Source organism: Pelodiscus sinensis, chromosome 9, assembly GCF_052426305.1.
Source record: "Pelodiscus sinensis isolate ZL-2025 chromosome 9, ASM5242630v1, whole genome shotgun sequence".
Lineage (NCBI taxonomy): Eukaryota > Metazoa > Chordata > Testudines > Trionychidae > Pelodiscus > Pelodiscus sinensis.
This window is the reverse complement of record NC_143060.1, coordinates 53913825-53934999: the sequence shown is the minus strand read 5'-3', so window position 1 is coordinate 53934999 and position 21175 is coordinate 53913825. Positions and strand designations below refer to the sequence as shown.

Sequence of the window (21175 nt, the reverse complement as noted above, 5' to 3'; positions counted from 1 at the left end):
ACGTCTACACTACAGCGCTAGTTCGAACTAACTTAGTTCGAATTAGTTAATTCGAACTAAGCTAGTTCGAACTAACACATCTAGAACTAAAAACTAGTTCGAACTAGCGTTTTGCTAGTTCGAACTAGTAAGTCCACATTGAGTGGACTCTGAACAGGGCTTAAGGATGGCCGGAAGCAGTGCCGGCAGGGCATAAAAGGAGGACTTAGAGCATGGAGATACTGTCTCAGGCTAGCCGAGGGCTGCGCTTAAAGGGTCCCGACCCCCACCCCGGACACACAGTTCTAAGGGGTGCCCCGCTTGCAAAGAAGTTCTGGCTTGGAGTGCCCTGAGTGCCCACACTGGGCACATCACACCACTCGGCCATCAGCCCGGCTGCACTTGCCGCAGGCTGCCATCTGGGGAGAGGGAGTAATTGGGGGGCTGCAGGAGAGCTTCCACCCCCAGAAGCCCGCAGAGCCAGCCCAGTCCTCCCCATCGGGGGCTCGTACCCCATTCCTCCCTCACCTTCTTCCACTTGCCCTTCCCTAGCCCCCCTTCTTATTGATGTACAAAATAAAGATAACGTTTCTTCCAACATTGACTCTGTCTTTATTGAAAAAAACTGGGGGAGACTGGGAAAAGGAGGTGGGAGAGGGGAAGAGAAAGGCTGGGAGAGGGGAGGGCAACTAACATGATCAGGGGTTGGGAACAGGTCCCAGATGAAGAGAGGCTACAGAGACTGGGACTGTTCAGCTTAGAAAAGAGGAGACGGAGGGGGGACAGGATAGAGGTCTCTAAAAGCAGGGGTTGGGTGGAGAGGGTGCATTCAGAAAAGTTCTTCATGAGTTCCCATAAAGAAGGACTAGAGGACACCAAAGGAAAGGAATGGGTAGCAGGCTTCAAACTAGTAAGAGAAAGTTGTTCTTCACAAAGCAAATAGTTAACCTGTGGAACTCCTTGCTGCAGGAGGCTGTGAAGGCTACAACTAGAACAGAGTTTAAAGGGAAGTGAGATCAAGTCATGGAGGTTGGGTCCATGGAGTCCTATTAGCCAGAGGGTAGGAGTGGTGTCCCTGCCCAAAGTTTGTGGAAGGCTGGAGAGGGATGGCACGAGACAAATGGCTTGGTCATTGTCTTCGGTCCATCCCCTCCAGGGTCCCTAGGGTTGGCCGCTGTTGGCAGACAGGCTACTGGGCTAGATGGACCTTTGGTCTGACCCAGGACGGCCATTGTAAGCTCAGGGCTCAGGGTCGGGGGTCTCAGTGGACCCCCTTGATTTTCATGCACACCTGGTCCTGGGTGGCCAGGCTGGCAGCTCTCCTGACCTAGCCGGCCACTTTCCTGTGCCTAGTGCGGAGATCGTGGACGAGATCCACGATGTCCGCACTAGCCCATGAAGGTGCCCGCCTCTTGCGGTCCAGGGCAAGCTCCTGGGAGCCGCCAGCCTGGTCCCGGGAAGAGGGGGTGGGCTGGGGGGCATCGGGTGGGTGGCTCTGTGCCGTGCCAGGTGCAGGGTCTGCTGGCTGGGTGCTGGCAGGCTTGCACCTGGCACGGGCACCGTAGCCAGCCCATGCCCCTTTAAGGGGTCCGGGGCCGGGAGGGGGGCATAGAGTTTCCCTGGTGTTGGCCAGAGTGGCCACCAGGGAAACCTGGGGAGGGCTAGCCTCCCACTAGTTCGAATTAAGGGGCTACACACCCTTTAATTCGAACTAGTAAGTTCGAACTAGGCTTAATCCTCGTAAAATGAGGTTTTCCTAGTTCGAACTAAGCGCTCCGCTAGTTCGATTCAAATTCGAACTAGCGGAGCGCTAGTGTAGCGGCTATGAATGTTAGTTCGAACTAACGTCCGTTAGTTCGAACTAACATTGTAGTGTAGACATACCCTCAGATATTATTGTACTTACTCCCATTATCCTGGTACTCTTGTTTCTAAAGGTGCCCCAGAATGTTCTCTGTGTGTGTGTGTGTGTAGTTAGATGAGTTGTTCAGTTTGAGCTTCTGCTTGGGGTATTCTTGTGATGTGGTGCAAGAAACTGACATCATCCTCTACTTTAATAGGAATGTCATCTGCTCTAGAAGTCTCTTGCTAAACATTCAGTCTGGCTGGTTTCATTCTCAGGTGAGGCAGGTCAAACCCTGGATTTCTTATTAGGCTTCACAGAAGTCCTCTACAGCAGTGCAGGTCTCAGTAATGTCTCATTTTTCTTGCATCACATTTCCCTCTGCTCCAAGTATATATTTTTTTATTTTATGAACAGAAGAAAAACAAAACTTTATAGTCCCTTTCATCCAAATTGACTCCAAAGTCCAAAACAGATATGCTACTTGATTGTACAAACTATGCGTCCAGTTGTCTGCTACAGTAAAAGAGTAAAACTCCAATGAGTTGTGCCCATTTATATCTGCAGAAAATTTGACCACATAGTTCATACATCACTTAACCAGATGGCCAAATTTCTGCTGTTTCTTCCTAGACAGCATCACATGATTCCTAGCCCATCCTCACACTTAAAGGACACATAGCACAGCTAGTGAGATGCGGCATAGCACCCTGGACTAGATTCACAAAGGAACCGGTGGATTGAACCCTGAAGGTTGAGGTACCTGTAGGAACTCCTATCTTCCCTTGATTCATGAATCCATGGTCTTAGACAAGAGATAGTCACCCAGATTCTTAGTGAGGGAGGAACATTGGCACCTAGGGACCTTTTACTGTTTAAACTTCTGCCACAATTTAATGTAGGTGCCTATAGAGTTTGGCAGAAACTGAACAGGGTTTAGGATCAGTAGTGCATATATCTGGGATGCTGGTACCTAACTTGGCAGTTAGTGACTTTATCCCCTTGGTTTTATGCCTGGTTATGCCACTGGTCTGTTTGATGATCTTGGACAAGTCATTTTAACCTCCCATGCCTCCGTTTCCTCATGTACAAAATGGTGAAATTTAGTTCCCTTGTAAAGTGGTTTGAGAGCTATGGGTGAAAAGTACTATGTCAAAGTGAGGTGCTCTTATGTAGGTATTTGTCTTTCATGATCTGCAAATTTAGTTTGATTTTCCAGAATTGTTTGTATTCCTTTTCCTGGATTATTGACACTAACTATCTAGCTGAAAAGAGGTGGTTTTATAAGCCTACAGCTGGGTAATGTCCAGATGCTCTTAAATGTTCACATTATAGTTATTGATTTTTTATGGCTCTAAGCAATGGAACTTTATGGCTGACTGAGCAAAATTTCATATCTCAGCATGTCAGCCTGACTTAATTGCATCTCAGGATGACGATATAAAATGCTTGATTAGAAGTAATAATTATGTCATGTGAACTGGGCAGTCTGTACTGTGTGTGCTGTTCTAGGCTCCTAATTCCTGTTGTTCTTGAATTGTGTTAATCATGTTGTGTAAATTGTATTTTCTATTGTAGTTGAACAATTTTGACTTATGAAAGAGACTCTTTCCTGTAGTGGCAAAAAAAATGGAATTTAAACTGCACCATGTATCCATAAGGTGGTTTTAAAATAGTTTGTAATTCAGCAGTAATACCAACCATAATATGATGCAACTAATACAGATATTTTACTTAGAAGCACTAATGGACAGACATTTACAATTAATACTTGAAAGCTGATATTTCATCTTTAATCTTTCTAAGAAGAAGAGACAAGGACTTATAGTTTAGATAATAAAACACGTCTGATCGCCTGTGGTATTTTTTAATTAAAACTATCACTTTTCTTTCTTTCTTTCTTGCTTTCTTGCTTTCTTTCTTGCTTTCTTTCTTTCCATTGTAATTAGGGATTTTCCCCCTCCATGGACTTTGCCTAATGAAGAAGACAAACCTGCCTACAGATATTTGTCCAACCTATCGATAACTATATAAAAATGAAGTGTTTCTGCCTCTCAAGTCAATGTGAGGAAAACTGTTAAAATATATGCAATGGGATGGCTAAAAGAGTATCTAATGAAGTACAAAACCTCTCTCTTTTTAAGCCACTGATAGTTCAAATTCATACCCCATGTCAATAGTGATAAATAGAGCCCTGAAAATGCATGTATAGCCGCTTTATATCTACGATATCCACGGCTCATTTTTGCAGATTACAGATTAAGATACAATTTTTCTAACTAGAACCCTGCAAATTTGTGAATATCCACTTTATATCCATGGGTATCTGCACCCACAGATCATTTTTGCAGATGTGGATACAAATGTTGTATCTGTGCAGAGCTCTCATGACAAAAGTAATTACCATCCAACAACTGTATGTGAAAGAGTTGGTGGTTTTAGTCCATTCCCTATTGGATGGGTCTTCCTCTCATCATACTAACAATGATACAATTCTCACTAAGTGGTATTCTTGTTAGATGTCTCAGCTCAGAGTTAAGGAATAAGATCTGATCCTAGGAAGCACCAAGCATTTACATCTCCCAGTGAAAATGATGCATACTCAGTATTGAGCTTTAAGTGAGCCCTGCAGTTCAGGGTTCAAGCACAATGGGAGAATGGTGAGCAGAATCTTACACTGTCTTTTATATGTTCTGAAGATAAACAGATGTTCAGGTTGCTTGTCCATCCCATTTTGTGACCATAAAATATGTATGTGTCTGTGTGTGTTTCAAAATATAATAATCACTCTAGCTTTTGTCTTAAGGACTTGCAAAAATTAATTTGAAAATGTAAAATGAAAAGAATTATAAGTTCTTTCTTATATAAAATCAAAAAGTCTAGTGACTTGTGATCATTCTTTATTTTTAAAAAATGAATTAAAAATTTACTCCCAGTTTGACATCTCAAATGATAATTTCAGTATTCAGCCACAATTTATATATTTTATGTCTGAGTTAAGAGCTCCTTAAAAACAGAGATTTGTAGTGGAAAACTTAGCTAATGTTAATAATGGATTCACTTTAAAATTCTCTTTTTTAAATTTAGAGCTATTTTGGTTATTGGTCATTCAAGCCCAGTGCACTTGATCTATAAATAAAGCTTTGTAAGTGCTGGTTTTAATGAAAGGGATATAAATTAGCCTCGATTAATATTATTTGTGTTAGTTCATTTTACAGTGAATAATATGAACTCAGAATGATTCAGTAGTAATCCAAATAGTGCTAGATTTAAGGCCTTTGTTCACTACATCCAATAAATATTGCAAAAGTAAGAGTGATGTCACAAAACTGCTTTTCTTATTAGCCAGGTGGCTGGGAAGTCTGGCAATGAAGGTGTTACCGCAAATGTGCAGCATTTTCTAATCACCATTAATGTGGCTGCTTCAGCAAAGACACCTGACTGAAGAGCCTTGGGATCTCACCTCATTATAAGAGAAACCACTATGGTTTAATAATCTTAATTGAGCTAACAGTATATATCACTTGGTCAATTTTCCTTTGAAGATGGAAAAAAAATCTGTGGCCTTTGTAAAAAGTGCATTAGTGAAACTCATAAAGCCTCAATGTTCTGGTGAATGTCCTTGGTTCTTTCTGATAATGGGCTATATGGTGACATTGGGTTTAAGTGCAATGTCCTAGTCGTTTCAGTGGGGTACCGTTTAAAACTGATGCCAATATACAGCCCAGTGCATTATGAAAAATATCTGTCTATTTAAAATAATTTCAGGGCTAAAAAACTTTATGACTTATGCTACTTTCAATGTCCCTTACAATGTAATGTCCTGATATTCAGAGGGCACTTGTGGCTTAGTGAAAATGAGGCTTTTAATGTATTTTTGCTATAAATGGAAGTATTATAATTTATCACGCGTCATTTGAACAGTGTGACTTAAAACAATAGGACCAGTTCCATAAGACTTCACTTATGGTATCTTTTAATAATATTCATGCCAATTAAGTCCTCTGTTACCAGTGTATATGCAACATGTAATGTGGTGTTTTTAATTTTTAAATCCACATATTATTCCAAATGATACTCTAGGTGATCGATCCTGCCCTCAGTGAGGTCAGCAACAAAACTCCTATCAGTTTTAATGGCGCAAGACTATGCCTTTCATTAAGAGCAGACATACTCCTAAAATGAAGTTACCCATGTTAAGAATCACATAGGATAGCCTTTCTTAACATGATCTTCCTGAAAGCATATTTTATAAAGACCTATCAATCTATACTTCTGGTGATTTCACTCCCAAAAGAAATTTCTGATTATATCTGATTTTTACAGATATATGTCTTTGGGGGAAAAGAAAAAGTGTCTGGAGGTTACATATGACAGTTGATAAATATTGACTATTTCTAGAAATTATGTATAAATACACATCCTTTTGTTTTCTGAATAAAAACTAAAATATTTCTGATAAATTGAACATGTCCTTAATCTTCTCCTAATTTTTTTAGATTTGTGAAAGCTACTGTTGAAGCAAAACAAGCTTCTATTTGTTTTAGAAAAATGAATTTCCATTGAATTTTAAAAAATAGATTTTTTTAGACTGATCAAAGTGAAATAGGAAAACCTGATTTCAAACTAACCCACTTGAAATCAACCATTTTAGTTCCATTAATTTACATGTATCTCCATATTTTGAGAGCAGTGGAAAATCACTACCATTTATATAAATTAAAAGAAACTTCTCAAGCACAAGTTGGCATAAACAGATAGTGGGCTAGCATCATTCTTTGCTTTAGAACTCAGATACTAAGTAATAGAAAGAATATGCGAGGAATAGACCACAGTGGTTATATTACTTGAAAATTCTCAAGTTGTTGTGGTTGTTTTTAGTTGTACAAATGCTGCCGTTTGCAGTGAGATCTGTAAAACTACTTGTTTTCATGCTTGCTGGATAACATTTTCATTCTCTATGCTTCAACATTTCATGAGTGAACTCTACAAATAAAGAAACTGCATTGAACTAAATGTATGTTGTAGGACTTAGCTCTTCTCAATGCAGGTGGTTATAAGGCTACAGGAAATAACACTGAATATTTTCCCTGGAAAATTATATACAAGATTTAAAGAGAAAATGGTTCAGGGAAAAAAAATTCACTTAGTCTGTATATGAAACTGTTATATATCTGAAACAGAGAGCAATGCAACAGTACTGCTTCCTATACTACAATTCAAGCCTTTCTATTTTCAGAGAGGTCTCTTCATATCAAACATACAACTATGCTCTCACATGTATTTTTTAATAACTGAATTGTGATACACTTCAAATTTGAGCACTGACAACACTACCTAAAGTATAATATTATACACCCGTGATGCTGAAATTATTCCTTACATTGTTAATGTGCATTTATCCACATGTTCTTAATGTGACAGTTACACTTTTTGAAAGTAGATATTTTTGTTTTTAAAACCTCTTTCTCTTGTGCAATATTTAAAAGACAAATTAGACATGAGAATTTCTAGCAAATAATATATTATAGTCTCTTCTCTAAGGCTTGTGATCCAGCTAAACAGCTGTGTGCCCTTAATTTAACTGAGGTTGTATAAAAGATTTATTTTATTATAAGTATTTTATTATAAGTTTTCTTTTATTATAAACTGACCTTCCATGTGGTATAATTTGTGGAAGATATCAATACTATACTGAGAACAATTTTTCACACAGCACATTCATAATATTTTATGCCAGTCATGAATTACTTTACTGCAGAAATAGACTTTCCATATGCTTACTTCTTGTCTAAAGGACATTAACATTTAACACAAACACAGCTTTAAAAAACAACTCACCCACACTAAATTATATCATGTTACAGTTTTCCCCAGTCCCCCTTTTAGAAGAGTAACAATTTTATGGTGCAATCAACCCAAACGAAATGATATGTAATAGTTTGTGAAGAAGTAATTCAGGGCAGGAAGCAATTAATCCTTAATGAAATGTACATGGCAAATGCACTTGAATGCAGAACTAAGACACTATAGACTGCTGGTAACGAAACCCTTACCTGCTAAAACCGCATGATGATCTGTAAGTGCACAGAGGTCAGTAGCCAAAGCAGCCCCAGATTCTTGTGATCCAATATGCTGTGACAATTTACATCCAATTTTCTTTACCTTGCTTTTTACACCATCCTACAGTCCATACCGCTGTTGCCTAGGATTGGCTAGTACAGCTATGAGGTACGCATAGGATTCATGCTGGGAGCAGCCTGCAATCTTTATTAACTCTTTCTGGTCAGCCCCAGACAGTACCTCGGTATTCTGTGCACTACCTCTGGCCGGATGCACGTAGCTTTGGCAAGCTTACACAAACTGACAACATCCTCCGCTTCTGGAGAGAAATTGCAGGCAACAAATCCCCAGCATAATTCTCAAGCGGGGGAGGAGGGGAGAGGCGGGGAGGTTGTGCCCCTCAAAGCTATGCGAAGTAAGGTGAGGGACTCAGCGGAAGAGGACCCCAGCCGTCAAGAGACTACAAGAGTCTGCCACCGCCTGGCTGCAAAAGTAACTCAGCCTGGGAACCTCTTCTTCTCCCGACAAAGGACGCCCACTCTGCTGCCGCCTTCTCCCCAGGTCTCCCCGCCTTCCACCGCCCCACGAAAAGCGAAACTTCCAAGAGTTCAATAGAGACCAAACAGAGTAATGACCCGATCTAGATACTAGTGAATTGGGTGTATAACGGAGACGCGCAACTCCCCCTACGACCTGCTCCCCCCATGTCTAGCGCTCGCAATGTCAAGATGCAACCCCCCCCCACCCTCGGTGAGGTCTGAACAGGAGCCGAGCTCGGGATCCATGCAACTACTGGTGGGGAATGGTGATGGTGATGGATGACGATGCTGATCTTTGGCAGCGAAACAACAAAGGAAACCAACCTGGCGATAGCAGCCCCTCCCCCCGCCTCGGAGTTAAGTTTATTTACGCATTATCGCCCCTTTCACACGAAACCAGACGGGGAGGGGTTCGGGCTAGTGAGCGAGGCGACAGCTTTTCGGAGCTCTCTGGGTGGGGTGGTGAGCAGCGGGCTTCCTCTGTTGGGTCAGTGCGGAACTGTTGAACGCTGGAAATGGAGCATCAAGGCTATTGGGAACCTTCTCTATGAAGCGTGCCTCATGCTTGCTGGCTGCACATGCTCGTTTAGGCAACATTCCTTGTACTGCTCTATTTGGTGTGTATATCCAGAGGGGTTTCATGCTTCCAGTAAAGTATAAAAAGCCACACGGGCCAACCTATGCCAGTTTTTATTTCCGATGCGTTCCCGCCATCTATCAACTCCACGTAATCTAACCAAGTCAGCGTCCCTAATGCTGTACCTTCACCGATACCCAGCCCCACTGAGGGCGGCGAGGGTGCCACTTACCCCGGGAAACCGCAGTAATACCCGCCTTGCCTACCAGGGCGCAAACACTCAGCGAAGAGCTGGCAGGTGATGCGCAAATGGAATCCCCTCGCCTCTCTGCGCCTTACGTGCGGGCGGGGGGAGTAGATCAATAATCATAACAAATCAGATGAATAACAGCGATTAGACAGAACCTCTGCAATGCACTTACCTACCCACTCGCCTACACCTGGGCTAGCCGAGAGTATCTGACTGCGCGGAAAGTTTCTTCCCTCTGAGTGGAGGGCCTCAGCAGCAGCAGCGGAAGAAGCGTAGCTCGCTAGCCCCGCTGGTACTTGACTACACAGCCCGGGATGACTGGGCGAAGAAGGGTCAGTGGAGGTGCGCTCGGTAGGGTCCCCGGGGGAAGACTAAAGCGGAACACACGCAGCGCTACAGGAGGGTGACTAGGTGGAGGGTTCCATGCTCAGTCCAGAGGAAAGGGGCTGGAAGGGAAATGCACTTTTTCAACTGGATCCCAGCGCTGAGGGGCTATTTAACTCCTTCCTGCCCGGACGATCCCGCACCTGGAGGCGAAGGAAGGGGGGCTCTCAGGGACACGAGCAGGTACTGGCAGAACAATGATTTCCCTCCTCTCCCGTCCACCCGGCCAGCCAGTAGATTATCAGACTCTCCACTGACTCATCTGCCTAGTAAAACCGCAGACGGCAAGTTCCACCCGTGATCCATGTAAGCAATGTGCTAGACGTGATCATATCGCGCGCCATCCCCAGCCCAAGCCAAATCAGCTGAGCTAGACAGTGACACGGAGCTCAGCTCCTGTGCAAAGGCATTTCCCTCGGTGTGGACAGACCCCTCTCTCTGGTTCAAGATATGTGGATGTTAAATGGCTCCCGGAAGGCACCAGCCATTTTTTTTTATTTCTATAGTAACTGCTTTTTCCCTCGGCGAAAGTCCTCTGTGGTTCAAAGGATGGGCTTGACTGACAAGGCGACACGTAAATGGGTGTGCGTTTTGTTAAGAGCACAGCTGATCCTGAGCTGCTGTCTGCACAGGTCGGGGGGCGGTGGCGGGGCACCAGAAGGTGCAGCAAGGAGGCGCGAACAAGATCGCTCATGAGAATGATGCCAGACAATTATAATTCCACAGGATTCCCTACCTCTGTCCTGAAGGGAAAGAGGGGAGCATAGGGTGATCAAACTACCCCTCCTTTCCCAAAACCCACATTCTTGACAACCTCTTCAAGACCTGATCTGTAGCTCCATCTAGTCGGAGCACTCATGAGCAGGTCTGAAAAGCTCGTCCTTCTCTCCGAGCGCATTGAAATGAAAGCACAACCCGAGCCAGCCTGTACAGTCTTCGTCCGCGGTCATCAGAAAGAGTAATGAACTTTCCCGGACACCTCCCTCTCCCCTCCCCAGCCAGTCTCATGGGACCACTTCTCCCAGACTGGACAAAATAATGCGACCTCTCAAAATATAGGCGAGCGCCAGGGTATGCGTGCGGGACGGAGGGACCGGCTCCTGAAGCTAGGGATGCGGCCAACAGGAACATGGCCAGATGCAAACCTGAAGGCAATGTGATACGAAGAGGCAGGAGTGCAAGCGCGGGCGGGTTGTAACTCACTGCCTCTGGCTGGCAGTAACGTTAATGAATGTGGTCAAGTCGGGCTGAGGCTCTGTAATTCTCCGAGCGCGGAAAGCAAAGGGCTAGCTCATTAAAACGGCGAGCCCCAAACATTCGCCTGCATTAACTGCCAATGTGTTACAAGCGGCAGGCGCGCGAAATAAACTTACCGGCGGAAATTTCGGGAAGCGAGGCGGCTGGGAGCTGCAAGTCGCCAGAATCCAAACAGACATTCCGTGATCTTCCGCTTCAAGCTAAACAGCGATCGGCATTTAGAAACAGCCAGCGGCTCCTGGTGGCACAGCGGAAGCTCAAGGACCCTCCCCCCGTTGTGTGTAAGGGCGGGGGCTGAAAAAGAGACGCCAGCCCCCAAAGAAACAAACCACACCAGAAATACAAATGCCAGGAGAAGGGGTGTGTGTGTGTGTGTGTGTGAGGGTGTTCTGTGATGTGTGTGTGCGCGCGGAGGAGGAGGAGGGGGGTTCTGTGATGTGTGTGGGGGGTGTTCAGTGATGTGTATGTGTGGGAGTGTGCGGCGAGGGGGGGAGTGTTCTGTGATGTGTGTGTGTGTGTGTGTGTGTGTGTGTGTGTGTGTGGGGGTGTTCTGTGATGTGTGTGTGCGGGGGAGGGGAGGTTCTGTGGTTTGTGTGTGGGGGGGTGTTCTGTGATGTGTGTGTCTGCGGGGGGGTGTTCTGTGATGTGTGTGTGTCTGCGGGGGGGGGTGTTCTGTGATGTGTGTGTTGGAGGGGGGTGTTCTGTGATGTGTGTGTGGGAGGGGGGTGTTCTGTGATGTGTGTGTGTCTGCGGGGGGGTGTTCTGTGATGTGTGTGTCTGCGGGGGGGTGTTCTGTGATGTGTGTGTGTCTGCGGGGGGGGGGTGTTCTGTGATGTGTGTGTCTGCGGGGGGTGTTCTGTGATGTGTGTGTGTCTGCGGGGGGGGGGTGTTCTGTGATGTGTGTGTTGGAGGGGGGGGGGTTCTGTGATGATCTTAGGGCACAACAGGCCACTTAAAACGAATGGAGCGACTCCCTACAGGTAAAAAGGTTCAGTCCGCCCAGCCGGAGAGGACGGAGCCCGGAGAAGTCTGCGGGGGGTACAGGGATGCGGCGGTGTTGGAGACACCGGAGCGAGCGAGCTAGTGAGCTTGGAGCGAGTGCTGCCCGTAGATATAGCAGCGGGGGGTGATTTAGGGCGCTGGGAGGATCCAATGAGAATTCAAGAGAGGGCAGCCTCAGAGGCGCTACCCCGATCTTCCCCCGGGCGCTTCTATAGCCACCATAGGGTGCCGTGGGCCAGGAGAACTGTGACTTCCCGTCAAGCCGGTGCCTTTCCTCGGGACGCCCTGGAATCCATACCCGGGTCCGTGTGGGGCGTAACGAAGGGCGGGGCACCAGCCACCCCGAGCCACGGGCGAAACCCTCTGCGAGCTGAGCGAGGGCCGGAGGAGCGCAGCCGCTGCCCCAGGGACCAGCGAGCGGAAAGCGGGGACGGGCGGGGGAGAGGGGACTAGCAGCAGCTCCGGGTCCTCTGGTGAGGGCGGGAAGGCCCTGTGCAAGGCCCTGGAGGCCCGAGCATGGGGGCGGGAGGAGTGCTCCGTGTTTGGCGTCCCCTTTCGGCAGCACCCGGGCCGAGGCGGCTCGGGACTGTGTCGGCGTGAGGGTGCCAGCAGGCAGCGATCGGGTAAGTGCCCCGCGAGGCCACCTTGTACCCAGCCTTCCACTGCCCGGAGTCGGGTTCTGACCTCGCTAGAGTTGCCGCCCGGACTGGCGTGTCGAGGCTTATCCCGCTTCACAGGGACCTTAGACCGGGAGCTCCCAAGAGCCCTCCCTTGCGCGCTGCGTGCTGTGCTGCCGAGGGCTAGACCTTTGCTCCGGTGCACAACGTGCCTGGTGAGCAGGCAGACGGGCTTTGTGCGGAGGCTAGAGCAGCTCGTCCGCTTCTCTCCCTGCGAGCCGCCCGCCCGCCCTCTGCGTGCGGATTCGGAGCTGGGCCTGGGAAATGCTCTTTCCCGCTTCCCCATGAAGAGAGGCTCTCGAGCGCCCCGTCCCCACAGCCTCACTGTCCCTCCGGGGAGAGAGGTGAGTTGACCATGTGACATTAACGGAATAAATGCGAATTCCTGCCCGCCCGCCAGCCAGGAGCACGGCTGCACGAGTAGGAAGCTGTGGGGTCCGTGTGTGTTCCAAGCCTAACATAAGCTCTGCCAGTGAGCAGAGAGCCCCAGCAATGCGTAAGGTGGCTGCGTATGTTAAACCGCACACTCGTTTCACTGTGCTGTATTGCAGGGATGACACTATTATGTCTACAAGCCATTTTGCTGTATTGCATATATTAGACCATGTCGGCTTTTCTTTAAGAAAATATTTTCTGATGACTTGATCACCTGTTTGGCTTTCTCACACAGTCACTTGCATTTACTGGAGCGTAGTGTGTGTGAAAACTTGGCAGCAGCACCTTTATTTTATATCCCATGATTCCTTTTATAAGAGTATCAACCATTCAAAGTGTAGCAACAAGTAGTATAGGAAGCACTTCTCTCTCTTTCACCCTTTCCTTCTCAGCTTGACACTCTTCCTTCCACTGGAACCTAATGCTAGCAAGAAGAAAGGTTACTATGTGAAGAGCAGTGTGTTCCTTAGCAAAAATTGTTGGGCTCAAATCTGCAGAGATTATCAAATAGACTTGAGGATTCAAGCTATTCAATAATGACATTTTTTGAAAAGGACATTTCCAGGAAAACACAAGAGAGAGTCTGCAAGATAAAAGGGTTCTATGAATAGGATAAATCAACAGGGCTGGTTTGTGACTATGCAGCCATATCTCTTATTTGTGTTTATTAAGAACATTGGCAAGCACTGGGGGATACTTTTAAAATAAAGACATGTTGATATGCTAATACCTTTCTGTTTTTCTCTTTAGGTTTTATGCTAACCCTAATGATGGTCTAGCCAGAATTGTTCTTAAATCATCCTACTGATAAAGTAATAACCAGAAAAAACTGTGGAGAGAGGTTGGTTTTGCAGATGATGGCTCAAGATTACTGTTCAAGAGGGTTTTGTTTAGGGCCTGCTCCAAACCCCAATATCATTAATGGAAATACTCCCACTGACTTCAGAGTGCTTCAGTTCAGGCCCTTTAATCTTTTTTTCATAAATATAGTAATTTTAATTTAATTGCAATACATCTCAAGATGCAGTGGGTAGAGTATGATATGATGTACTGTACATGTAATCTCTAATATACACAGCACATACATGCATGTTTTAAATATTCAGAGCAACTCAGCCCTAATTGCTGAGCTCGGGACATCTCACCTAATCTTTCTTACATTAATACATTTCTTCTCTTATTGTTATACTTCATACATGTGCTTCACAGCTTCACAAAAATAAGTGCAAACCAATTTGTGGGGTGAATTTCACCTGTGTACAGAGATCAGCTCAAGACCTAGTGGCCACTTCAGTTCCACTGGATTCCATAAAATAGTACTTCTGTAGTTCATAGGACTTTGCAAGCACTTTGCTTAGGAGTGTATTCACCATTAATGGTTACACTGGCTGTAACATAAGGTCACCAGGTATGATCCATTATGGACCAGAGTACTGAAATGTCAAACCCTTGAAATGTACTTAAATGCTGAACAAACTGGCTCAATAAGGATACATCTACACTGTTTAACTCAAAATAAGCTGCGCAAATTCAGCTACGTCAATTGCGTATCTTATTTTGAAACAGAGCACTATTCTTTCGACTTACCTTATTCCTCGTACAAGGGTAATGGGTCAGAGTAAGAAGTCCTCCAGCTTGACAGTATTTTGACAATATTTCAAAATAACTGCCTGCTGTGTAGACGTGGAACAAGTTATTTCAGAATAGTGTTGTAGTACACACCCTTGGGCTACGTCTACACTGCAGGCTTTTTGTGCAAGAACATTGGTTCTTGCGCAAGAAGGCAGTGTGGACGGGCAACAGGGGTTTCTTGCGCAAGAAACCCCTATGGCTAAAATCGCCATCAGAGCTTTCTTGCATAAGAGAGCATCCACACTGCCATGGACGCTCTTACGCAAAAGTACATCTCTTGCACAAAAGCATATGGCAGTGTGGATGCACAAGAAATCTTCAGTGTAGATATAGCCTAACGGTGTTCTTAACATTAATGATGCATGTGAAAGTTGCATATACACACATCAACAGAACATCACGGCAGCTTTTTAGTTTTCATTATCAATGTCTTTTTGCACTCATCTTTCTTTCAAAACTAAGGTTATTTTTGGAGTTTTTGAGTCTGCATGTAATTTATCAGGCAAACACAGTAATTACACTTTGATTGCAATTGGTTTCTTGAAATAACTCTTGTATTGGCAACACTTTATGTGAACAATACTGCCATCTTCTTAAAGTGCCTACATACCAGCTATAACATATTCTTTGCATTCTATTCTGTTGTAATTCTTCATCTAAATATTTCATACACTGCATATTTAGTCAGAGAAAACTACTTGACTTTTGAATCACTTGGGAAAAGAAATGTGATAACTTAATAAGTGCTTTGCCCTTAACTGAAATTATGACAAAGTAATTAAAGTTAAGGCAAAAAATCTTAATCTTTTGACTCCTTATGTTGTCAGTGTTTTTGCATTAATGAGAATTTTTTTTAAAAAGCTGTGATTTAATGTCAAAAGATTGCATATTAAACAAGAAAACACAGCAGTGAATATTTAATTGCCATCTATTTATAGTGTACATATTTTTTCATTTTAAACAGTTGGTCACATTTCTCAGATTTTGAATGTTTTTTGTTGTTTTTAGTTCTTTTAATACTCACAGTTATTCAAGTACATCTGTAAATGCATAGAGAATATACAATACAGAACAAACACAATAGAAGCTAGAATTTTATTTGATAGAAACCTTAAGTTTTGACCTTGATATCTTGGCTTCAATAGAGACATGATTGGCTCTACTACACTGAGGTCCAGCAATGGTCTCCCCTGCTATTTATGCATAGCTTTATTTTAGCATTTTTCAACATGTCATTCATGTGGAACAAGCTGTTTTGGTATATTTTCTTCCTCTCACTCTCAATCAAAAAGTTATTTGTTTATCTATGTTTAATATAAATTCATACTTGAAACAATGCATGAGTTGTGCCCAAACTCACACCAATGTAATCCTGTATATAGCTGCCTCCACAAAGAACATTAATTCATTAAAATATCTGGGCCAGAAACAGTATGGCTACGTCTATACTGGCATGATTTTCCGGAAATGCTTTTAACGGAAAAGTTTTCCGTTAAAAGCATTTTCGGAAAAGCGCATCTAGATTGGCAGGACGCTTTTCCGCAAAAGCACTTTTTGCGGAAAAGCGTCCGTTGCCAATCTAGACGCGCTTTTCCGCAAAAAAGCCCCGATCGCCATTTTCGCGATCTGGGCTTTTTTGCGTAAAACAAATCTCTGCTGTCTACACTGGCCCTTTTGCGCAAAAGTTTTTCAAAAAAAGACTTTTGCCTGAACGGGAGCAGCATAGTATTTCCGCAAAAGCACTGACAATCTTACATGAGATCGTCAGTGCTTTTGCGGAAATTCAAGCGGCCAGCGTAGACAGCTGGCAAGTTTTTCCGCAAAAGCAGATGATTTTGCAGAAAAACTTGCCAGTCTAGACACAGCTTCCGTGTGTTCATCAGCAGAGAGATTGGATGCATTTGTACCAGCAGAAATACTGTTTACCAACTATTAATTTCTCCTTTGTAGCTATATATGGTGGTGACTGGTATGGAATAATGGATCTTTTCCATATAGCTGATATGGATATGGAGCAACAACTATAATTTTACATTTTACATTAAGCCAGGATGGATGGATAAGATTAGGTAAAGTAAATGGCAATGAATTGATAACCCCAAATGTAAAGAAATAAGGTAAGGTATCTAAATAATGATATTGACTTAAAACCTAGGACATTTAAAAATATATATTTAAATATTTTGTGGCTTCTTCATCTGCTAGTTTCTGACCTATTAGGGTGCATTATGATCACATTTCCAAGCTTTTTCTCTGTAACCAGGATGGCTAGAAACTTTTTGAATATATAATCTGAGATTCTCTGTCATTTACTTATCTCCAGGAGCTGAAAGTTTAAGAAGAACATCAAATATCGTGCAGTTTTCAATACATTCCCAAAAGATGGCAAAGGATGTGTTTATCTGATGAGAATGCAGGTGAGAGTCTAGATGGTGAGATTCTGGCTGTTAAGCCACTTGAACTATCTTGGAGTGGAATTCTATTACACTTCTGACTGACTTAGAATTTCTCTTAGGACTCTAATGGTACCTCTACACAGCAGTGTTATTTTGGAATAACTGACGTTATTTCAAAATAATATAGTGTACATCTACAAAGCAAGTCATTATTTCAAAATAATGTTGAGATGGAGGACTTCTTACTCCGACTCCTGTAACCCTCATTTTACGAGGAGTAAGGAAAGTTGGAGAAAGAGTCTTCCTGCCGTGTAGACCACGCCAAAAGCCAAATTAAGCTATTTTGACAGCAATTGACATAGCTGAAATTGAGTATCTTAATTCGACTTTTGCCATGCAGTGTAGACGTGCCTTAAAACCGTGTACAGCAGCAGCACCTCAGCTATTTAGTGCAACATTATGCTTGTGTTGTTGATATTATGTAGTCAGAATTATTGGTCCTGCCCTTCCAATTCAATAGCACATTACTCCTGTGCATGATTGTTTGTTAATGTGTTTGGGGTAGACAGAGGCTCAATGCTCCTTCCATTTCCCCTAGGTCCTCTACCCGCTTGATGGTCTCTATTACTCTCAGGGCTGGATAAAATGTAGCACTTACATTGTGTTACAGTCATTCTCAAAGGGTCAAGTCAGACCCCCAAGGTCTAGGCCTTGTGCTAGTTGCTATACAAACATAACTACAGCAGCAGTCCCTGTCCTGAAGATCTTACAATCTGGAATGTATTTGTATCAATGGAGGGACTTTTCAATGTATGTATGGGTGACTTTTTAGTGTATATCAGTGATTCATGTATTAAAACAAGACATCATTCAGATACAATGATTCAGTCGAATGAGGCTCTGTTGTGCCTGGGATGTGGCATAAGAGCCAGCTGTTAGAAAAATATAATATTTTACTGACAGTAGTGCATATGATTTATTTCTTAACATCTGATCTCAGTAGATGTGGATATTCCCCATAGAAATGAGCCTACTTGTCATATTACCAAAAACAAATCTATGGCAGAATTTAAAACAATCCAAATACATGGGCCACTAAAGATACACTATGAATACAATACCATTCTTTGAGCAATCTCTTCAATATATTCCATTCTCTAGTTCACACTTAAATTAGACAATATTGCAAGATTTTAGAATTTATCAAGACTATGGATCTAATGGGACTGTTAAGAGTTTAGATGAGTGAACTAAGTTTGCATAATTTCGAACCCACATGAACATAATGGATCCAAAATTAGTGAATATATGTTTTTTAGAGTTCTTGTCTGGCAAGAGTATGTGTTGTTGATGCTGAGTCTAACCAGTCCCAAGCCTCCCAAAATTGGTAGTAATGAGGTTTTGAAGAACCCAGATACTCTCTTCAGTCTCAGAGAGGAGGAGGAAGAACAGAATATAAATCCCACCTTATTTATCTTTCACCCCAATCCACAGGTATTTAGACACAATACGTGTCTGATTATGACCTTCATTTATCAAAGCACTCCAACATTGCTTTGTTAAACAGGAATAGATTTATACATATGCTCAAATTTAAGAATGTACTCAAGCTATTTGTTAATACCTGTAGAATATGCAAATTATATAGGTTTAAGGTTGTTTGTATGTTTCTATTCTAAACCCCCTGGTTTTGGTTGCTTTTTGAAACTTTCACCTTTCAGACTGTCATTTTATAAATTTAGTCTCTGCTTCATCTGCATCATGTATCTAACTTTGAATTACAGAATTTTGTTGGATCAGTGCCTGATCTCTTCCTAGAAATGAATATTTTGTAAAGATTGAGCAAAAACATTAATCTGTTTTTGAAAAAAAGGAGAGTGAAAAATAGATTTCCCCTGCCGTTTTACAGGGGAAGGCATAAAAAGTGACACTAAGTAGAAACAAACATATAAAACAACCTTAATGCACCTCGCATATGAAAAGGTAAAGGACTTGAACTTCTTACTCAATATTTGGAGTCTAAAACCTATTGGAATATTTGGGTATGTCACACAGCAAAGTTATTTCAAAATAACAGCCGTTATTTCGAAATAACTTTACTAGAGTCTACACAGCCAAACTGCTATTTCGAAATTAATTCAAAATAGTGGAGCACTTTTTTTGAATTTGGTAAACCTTATTCCACGAGAAATAATGCCAAATTTGAAATAGCTATTTTGAAATAAGTGCTGTATAGACACATATCGAAATAGGGGGCCTCCAGCCTTCCTAGGGTGCCCTGGTGGTTACTCCAGCCTAAACCAAGAACATCCCTCTCCCTCCCCCTTTCCTGGAGCCCTTAAAGGGGTTGACTCTGACTGCACTGCCTGTGCCAGCTCCAAGCCTCCCAGCCCAGAGCCAGCAGTTGCTGCCCCTGACCCAGTGGCCCCAAAACATGAGCCATCAAGCCACTGACAGCCAGCCCTCCACTGCTGCCCAGGAGCAGTCTGCCAGCTCCCAGGAGCCTGCCAGAGCCCAGAGAAGGTGGGCACTTTCCTGGTCAAGGGTGGAGACCATGGACCTTATTCAGGTTTGGGGGAGATGCCCCCAACATCCATGATCTCTGCACTAGGTAGAGGAGCACAGCTGTCTGTGGCAGGATAGCTGCCAGCCTGGCCACCAAAGGCCACATGCGAACCCAGGAGCAGGTTTTCATGAAAATCAAGTGGGTCCAGGGAGACCCCCCAACCCTGAGCTTCCCCTCCCCCTTCTTCCCCTTGCTTCCTTCTTCCAGCTCCCTCCTCCCAGGCTTTCCCCTCCCCTCTCTCACCCTCTTTCTTCTCCTCTCCCACCTCCCTTCCCCAGTCTCACCAGAGTTTCATTCCCTCCCCCCCAGTTTTGTTAAATAAAGTTTGTGCTCATGAAAATACATGTATTTTATTTGACATCAGGAAGGGAGTAAGGGAGGGGTAAGTGGAAGAACCTGAGGAAGGCACAAGCCCCCAATGGTGCACCCTTAGTGCTCCTCAGGATGGAAGCTCTCCCACAGGGTCTCCTGGATACTGACAGACCCCCGATGGACCTCCTGGATGACAGCCGACAGAAAGTGCAGCCAGGCTCACAGCAACATGTCCACAAGAAGTACCAGAGTGCCCAGGGGCGGCTCCGGCTTCATGTTGCAGAGTACTGTGGTGTCCTGAGTGAGGGCAACCAGAACACGCAGACAAAATGCTTTGCTGTCCCTCATCAAGGTAGACAAGCAAGCAGGGAAAGCTGAGAACTGGCTGCCTGGGGAGGGGGTCCCTTTAAGCACAGGCCTCAGATAGCCTAAAGCAGCAGCCACACAAAGTAACTCCTGACCTGATGCCCTGCTGGACCTGGTTCCGGATGGCCTTAAATATGATTCAGAGTCTACTCAGTGTGGACGCACTATTTTGAAATAAAAAAAGTTATTTCGAAATGCATTTTGTGTGTAGACATGTTATTTCAAAATAAGGTATTTTGAAATAACACTAGTGTAGACATACCCTTTGGAAGGCAACAGTAGGAAAGTGTTTGAGGTTGCTTCTTGTTCATGATACAACAATCATATTTGAATAAAATGTAATGCTGAAAGTAGAATCTGAGTCCAATAAGAGTTTATTAACCCATAATATGGTACATACAAAGTTAGCTAAGTAGAATAAAGATATTTGCATATTCATTATACAACTATTGAATACCATAAAGTAATTATGCAAAGCCCTCTTGTGTTAAGCTGTCAGCCAATCAAAGTTTGACACTAACATAGGGCTGTTTGAAACAGGACAAACTTAACATACAATATGGAGCTTTTACTGCATGCCAACCCAATCCATGTGATTCAGTTAGTCTTTGACACTCTAGTGAGCACTTGCATTTACACCCCTCTGCTGTGGACTAATGCACCATGTAGGCAAAACCGCTGAATAGAGGGATTTGGATAGTCTTCAGATATCAAGAAATAGCAGTGGGTGATTTTGTAAATCAGACCCCAGATTCAATTGTACTGCAGAGCATTGCATAAATTGGGAAAAGACTGTAGAGTTGTGTATATGCACTGTACAAAATCTCAAAAGTTTGTCCCTTGCACCAACAGAAGTTGTTTCAATAAAATATATTACCTCACATACCTTTTCTCACT

At 43.6% G+C, this 21175-nt stretch overlaps 2 protein-coding genes across 9 annotated transcripts in view; one reads left to right on the top strand and one right to left on the bottom strand.

Annotated features, from left to right (window-relative positions):
- Positions 1 to 11376, bottom strand: part of BRINP3 (BMP/retinoic acid inducible neural specific 3) — a 417681-nt gene extending 406305 nt beyond the window's left edge. Inside the window, exon 1 of one of the 2 annotated variants that reach the window (XM_006127774.5) lies at positions 11009 to 11376. The gene's annotated coding sequence lies outside the window, so the exon portion shown is untranslated. Of the gene's footprint in view, positions 1 to 7878; positions 8583 to 11008 lie in introns of those variants that run through there. The other variant, XM_006127776.5, reaches the window with a different exon arrangement.
- A 393-nt stretch (positions 11377 to 11769) lies between these two features.
- Positions 11770 to 21175, top strand: part of LOC149523939 (uncharacterized) — a 29102-nt gene continuing 19696 nt past the window's right edge. For 2 of the 7 annotated variants that reach the window (XM_089780587.1, XM_089780585.1), the window contains exons 1-3: positions 11881 to 12517; positions 13757 to 13847; positions 16962 to 17055. The gene's annotated coding sequence lies outside the window, so the exon portion shown is untranslated. The other 5 variants (XM_089780591.1, XM_089780588.1, XM_089780590.1 and 2 more) reach the window with 5 other exon arrangements.